This window comes from Schistocerca americana, chromosome 3 (genome assembly GCF_021461395.2).
Source record: "Schistocerca americana isolate TAMUIC-IGC-003095 chromosome 3, iqSchAmer2.1, whole genome shotgun sequence".
Lineage (NCBI taxonomy): Eukaryota > Metazoa > Arthropoda > Insecta > Orthoptera > Acrididae > Schistocerca > Schistocerca americana.
The window spans coordinates 541778528-541785632 of NC_060121.1; positions in this window are offsets into that span (position 1 = coordinate 541778528).

The following is a 7105-nucleotide window of genomic DNA, read 5'->3' on the forward strand; positions in this document are numbered from 1 at the left end:
CCTCTCCTGTGGCACTCTCTTCATCTTAGAGTAGCACATGCAACCTGCGTCCTCAGTTACTGTTGGCTGTTTTCAAATCTCTATTTCTCTTCACAGTTTTTACCCTCTACAGCTCCCTCTAGTACCATGGAAGTTATTACGTGATATGTTTAATATTCTTCTGTAGCACCACATGAGCAATGCATAGATTCTCTTCTTTTCTGGTTTTTACACAGCCCATGGTTCAGTACCATACAACTCCGTGCTCCAAACGTACATTCTAAAACATTTGTTCCTCAAATTAAGACCTATGTTTGACGTTACTAGACTTCTCTTGGCCAAGAATGCCCTAGTTGTCAGTGCTAGTTTGCTTTTTATGTCCTCATTGCTCCATCTGTCATGCTGCCTAGTCAGCAGAATTCCTTAGCTTGCTCTTCTTCATGATCACCCATCCCGATATTTAGTTTCTAGATGTTCTCATTTCTGCTATTTCTTATTACCTTCGTCTTTCTTCGATTTACTCTCAATCCATATTCTGTGCTCATTAGACTGTTCATTCCATTCAGCAGATCCTGTAATTCTCCTTCACTTTCACTGGCAATAGCGATGTCATCAGCGAACCATATCATTAACATCCTTTCGCCCTGAATTTTAACTGCACTCTTGAACAGGTCTTTTATTTCTGCCATTGCTTCTTCGATGTGTATATGGAACAGTAGGGCTGAAAGGCTACATCCATGTCTTACACCTTTTTTAATTCGAGCACATCATTCTTGATCTCCCACTCTCGTCCTTCCCTCCTGGCTCTTGTACATTTTATATATTAACCGTCTTTCCCTATAGCTTACCCCTATTTTTCTCAGAATTTTGAACATCTTGCACCGTTTGACATTGTTGAAAGCTCTTTCCAGGTAGGGAAATCCTATGAAGGTGTCTTGATTTTTCCGTTAGTCTTGCTTCCACTATCAAAAACAACGTCAGAACTACATCTATAGTCCCTTTACCTTTCCTAAACTCAAACTGATCTTCATATATTCTCGCAGTTGTCGGTTCTTGCAATCTTCGGAATTGTGTGAATCATGTTTTTCCGAAAGTCAGACGGTATATCGCCGGACTCATACTGTTTTGTTGCCAGTTCCCCCAACGATTTCGGAAATTCTGATGGAATGTTATCTATCCTTTTGCCTTATTCGATCGTAGGTCTTCCAGAGCTCTTTTAAATTCCTATTCCAATAGTGAATCCCCTATCTGTTCTACATCGACTGCTGTTTCTTCTTTTATCACATGAGACAAATCTTCCCCATCATAGAGGCCTTCGATGGTCTCTTTCCACCTATCCGCTCTCTCCACAGCGGATTTCCCATTGCACTCTTAATGCTACCACTCCTGCTCCCAATTTCACCGAAGGTTGTTTAGAATTTTCTATATAGTGAGAGAGCCGTTCCGAGAATCATATATTTTTCGATTTCTTCTCTTTTCTTGCAGCCATTTCGCCTTAACTTCCCTACGCTTCCCATTTATTTCATTCCTAAGTAACTTGTATTTCTGTGTTCGTGATTTAACCTGAACATATTTGTACATCCTCCTTCGGTCGATCTTCTGTTACCCATGGTATCTGCGCTATTATCTTCCATGTATCTAAGTTCGTCTGTCCAACATCAGTGATGGTCATTTTTATAGATGTCTAGTCCTTTTCAACTGAACTGCCAACTGTGGTATTCCTTATCGTAGTATCTACATCCTTAGCAAATTTCGAAAGTATCTCGCTTCCTTCTGTACTGATTCTTCCTGATGTTTCTCTTAAACTTCAGTCTCCTATTCATCATTTTTGAATTGAAATCTGAGTCTATCTTTTCCTGGGTAACCTTTGTAATCCAACATCTGATTTCGGAAACTCTGACTCCCCATGATGCAATCTAATTGGATATTTCCGTATGTTCTGGCCTTTTCCATGTATACCTCCTCCTCTTGTAATTCTTGAACAGACTATTGGCTATTACTATCTGAAATTTAGTGCACAATTCAGTTAGTCCTTCTCCTGTCTCTCATTTATACCACGAGGCCCATATTCTCCTGTAACTCTTCATTCTTTTCCTTCCGCTACAACCGCATTCTAATCCCCCACGACAATCAAATTTTCGTCTCCCTTTCTGTACTGAATTACCCCTTCAATATCCTTTTATACTTTCTCTTCCTCTTTGTCTTCTGCTCGCGACGTCGACATGTATATTTGAAATGTTGTTGTCAGAGTTGGTTTGCTGTCGATTCTGATGAGAATAACCCTATCACTGAACTGTTCACAGTATGCCACATACTGCCATACCTTCCCATTCATAACGAATCCTATTCGCATTATACTATTTTCTGCTGCTGTTAATTTTACCCTATATCTGTCCGATCAGAAATCTTCGTCTTCTTTATACTTCACTACACTGACTCCCACTACGTCTAAATTGGGCAGTAACATTTTCGTTTTTAGATTTTCTAGGTTCCCTACATCCTTCAAACTTCTGACGTTCCACACCCCGACTCGTAGAATGTTATCCGTTTGTTGGTTATTCAATCTTTTTCTCATGGTCACCTCCCGCTTCGCAGTCCTTGTCAGGGGTCCGAAAAGGGGACTAGTCCAGAACCTTTTGCCAATGGAGAGATCACCATAACACATATTCAATTACATGCCACATTATGTGTCTTTAATGCAGTTGTTTCCATTGCTTTCTGTATCCTCAAGCCGCTGATCATTGCTGATTCTTCTGCCTTTAGGGGCCGTTTCCATCCCAACTGGTGCCCTGAACTTCTGTCCGCTCCTCTGCCCTCTTCGACAAGACCATCGGCTGAATTAGGGTGACTTCTAATAGCAGAAGTCTTCGGTGCACATTGATGATGATTTTTATTCAAAATTTAAGTGGTGGCCGGTTCATTTCTAGAAGAATTGTTGACTAACGCTCAGTCTTGGCGATGTTACTGAAACAGGCGGATTTCAGTCACATCTAATTCTGTGAGATAGGCACAGTAGCCTGACTGCTATAATCCCAGCGATATTTTGTCAGAAACCAACACCAAAAAATCCTACTGTACTGAGAAAGTGCTGATGAATGAGCCAGTGCCAATACTATCGGTTTCACTAAAATACTGAAGCTGTAAGCAATGGTCGCCACAATCTTCACTGAATAATGAGCGGATATACAGCGACTCCACGACTTAAAAACGCAGCCACAATAGACTTTCCATGTGTCCCTAGCATCACTTTTCCACGTCCATGTCGTCTGACCGACCTCGTCTTCCTGTCAACTGCTTCTTTCCCGTCTCTAAAAACGAAACTAGCTGTTGTCTTCGTGCTAACACTATACGTTCACCAATCCCCTAAAAAGTTGCCAGTGCTGTCCAATGGTGTAATTGCTTCATAACCAAAATTTCTTGGTCAAAAAAGGCCGAAATGCCAACAGACCAATGAATCACACATATTCCTTTCTCAAATGCTTGTAGGCATATGTTATGTCCACATGACGTTACAACTAAACAGCCAGTTGGTACTTATGCTACCATCAGATAGACTCACATTACAGGTCCTGTGAAAATGTAAAAAGCTTGCTGCGAGGCTAGTAGCTGACTCTGTTACAGTGTCCATCTGTAAAGTAGATGAGAGCTCTTTTAGAATTATTTAAGAATGCCAGGAGATATTTAGCTCCCCATGTATGTCACTTCAAAAGCCTCCAGTTCCTTTCAGCTACTGGCACAGTTCTGTTTTTTGGAACAAAGGCTTTTTTTTTACCTCTGCTGCCTGCTGACCACCATAAATGGACAATGGCTTGCCCACAAGCACTTCTTTTGCCCAAGTAACCCTTTAAGGTGGCAGAATAGATGAAGATCAGATTTGCTCCTTACACGAGAGCTTTATACATCGCAACGGGAAGGTGAATATACCACCTAACTTAATTCGGCGGTTATGAGCAAATTTGCCTAGCAGTATGTAATGCAAAACAGGATGACACTCAATCGACAGTAATTAATACACCATACCTATAATGCATGTTTGAGCGGAAGGTGAAACAAGCAGCCAGAGGCGTTTTAATTTGGAATTCAGAGGGACAAGGGCAGAGGCAAGGCCGCGCTACAGGGGTTACCATGGAAACCACTTAAAGTGATGTCTCAGGCGGAAAGTCAACGACCGACCAGGTGACGCAGATGGAAAGAGCGAGTATAGCGGAATTCCAAATGGATACGAAACAAGACTAGTGACGCATTTTCGATCATGTGTCCAGCGAGTGGTACACACATGAGAGAGTCAATTTACGTATTTAGGCGTCTGGAATGGGCACAAAACGTCTTATTGGCCGCAACGCGCTAGGAAGGAGAAAAGAGCCGAAGTTTAGACGCAGTTTAATGGTACGGACCTAGCGATTGGTAGAGAGAGTTTCCACAAAATAAGAGGAACGCTCCTATTGGTCGTAAAAAGCTGTGACGTGAAGAATGAAAGAACTTAGGTGGGGAGACAGTTGAGCTATGAGTAAAACTAGACGGAAATTTTCGAAGGCTCTATAACATTAAACTACTTACATAGCGTGTGCTATCTATTACCAAATTTGGTTTACTACGTGATATGTCCCAACAGAACAAACCGTCATGTCATGGGAAAAGCCACGTGTAACACTCGTACTGCTCTTTATTTACGTTCTGAAACCATATTGGGGACCAATTACGGCCTTTAGAAGCAGTGCAATGTTACCCTCTGAAAGGTATTTTGTTGTTTTGACCATGATATGCCTGAAGGAGGTGGCCTATCGGACGTGAAAGCCAGAATTGCGTAATTATACAACTAGCAACAGTAAACGTTCGCAAGCCTAATTAGGCATAGAAATGTGTAACATCTCTTTTCAAAGAATGAGATACATGGAACTCCAATGGAAAGCCACAGCCTATACTTTTCAGGTACGAAAATGCAATGAAACCAGTCACATGCATATAGAAATGGTAAAATAGATACTGACAGTCATAACAGAACAAACCTATTTTCATAAACACAATAAATACTGACACACTTTAGTATTCAAGGCCCAGTCAAACTAAATAGCTTCAATCACATTACACTTGCAAGTCACTGTTGAACTAGAAATTGGGCATGGCCTAGTCTTCCTTCAACAAATATTTTCTGTACAGTACAAATTTAAATAATATTCACATGCGGTAAAATTCACTCTATTCTTTAAAGTCAAAGAAGTAACTGTTCTCATGGATAATGACATTCCTAGCCACTTTACCTTCAGTGAGGATAAAACAGTAAGTGGGTACTCATAAACTGATATTACACTTTTTTAGAACACAATTAGCACAGAACTCAACATAAATATCAAGAGTAGTTAGAACTTTTCTTATTCAAGTAACTTAGTGTATTTCAGCAATTTTCAAGTGGGGGGGGGGGGGGGGGGGGGAGGAGGCGGCCCTTAATCTTGACCACTGTAGTAAAGCAAACTAAACATACTTTCATAAACAATCTAAAGAATGCCAACTTAAGAAAACTGTTTCATAGTTCTTCACCTTTTTAAATCAGAAGTGAGAAATTTTGAAAGATCACAAAACAAAAAATATGAAAAAGTTCCAATACCAGTAGGCTCTCGCAAAAGCTACATTTACTTCCTCCCTCGACTTCACCAAAGTCCACAATAATATTAGATAATTTACTTCACTCAATTTTGAACAAATGTAATTAGGTAATAGTCTTTCCTTTTGAATATTATTTTTCAAAATCAGGACACTCGGAAGTTATAGTTCTAGTGGAGAGGATCCTGAAAGGTGTTATTATAAAGAAAAAATCAAGGTAGGTACATAATTTCAGGTATAAGTTACTTTATATTTGAACACACTAAAACATCTAATGAGCTGATCCTTCACATTACATATCTACAGTTCCTCCATTCCGTTGCAGTGATTGCACAGTGTGGTGGTGAGTATATCTTGGCAGGTGGATATACAGTTGGCAACGTTGAGCTCTGTCATTTCTTGGTAGCGACGATCCTCAGACTAATAAGTATCATTTCCAGAATAGAGCCATCTATTTATCCATCCATCCGAGGCTTTGGCACAGTGGAAAACGGCACAAAAAGCCTCTCTCGGCACCAGCACAATACACGACTTTTACATAAGCTGTTGACAGTTTGGTAGCTCGTCCCTGACTAGCTCGTTGTCCACCTCTTCCTTAATGCCAACTACATTTTACACGCTCTGCATGATTCCGTTCCCGAGGGGAACCACAACACCTTTTATACATATAAAGAACTAATAACCCTAGGTGAGGATCAGCAAACACAGAGTAACAGGACATTTTGAACAAAACATATCATTTGCACGTATTGACAGTTCAACATAAAATTATTTGAACAAATTTTCAGTTATATATAATAAGTTTTGTCTCCCTCCAAGTGAGGCATAGAATTTAATTAATAAAGACAAAACATTACACAGTACTTTATCAGGACATCAATATTTTTACAAAGAAAGAAGTAAACACTTTTATACATTATTGAATTAATCATACATAATTAGAGAAGCCCAACGATGGGATGTCGAACAAAACAGAAAGCAAAATAAATCAGCAGAGCAACTCTCCTCTGAACTGGCGTTAAGTGCAGAACGGAGCGCGTAACGCTCTGTATGACGCAGAGGAGTAATTGTGTGAACATTGCGTTCACAGCGGCTGATATCCAGCTAGAAATTACGTGTAGCATCGTTTAGCTCCAACTGTGGAGAAACAAACGAGCCAATTAGTTAATTGTTTTGCGAGAACTGAGAGGGCACTATAATATGCACGCTGCTCCAACCATGCGCATGTATATCGCCACATTCTAAGACTAGGGGTGAGTACATGTTCTCTCGCATAACGAGAAACACAGGGAAAGTTTCTGCTGGAAGATTCAGCAAAGGTGTAATTAGTTTTATAGGAATTTCAGCGGAAGGGAGCGGCCTAGCAGACGACAGCTCATCGCAGCTTAAGGTAAATACCACTTGCAAAGGCGTAAACTTGTTGGTTCACCAGCTTGCGTCCACTGTAAACTCCAGCGACCTTGGGTAATCTTCTGCCCAATTTATCACATAACTAACCATTCAACGCAGACTTGATTCTCATCCTAAA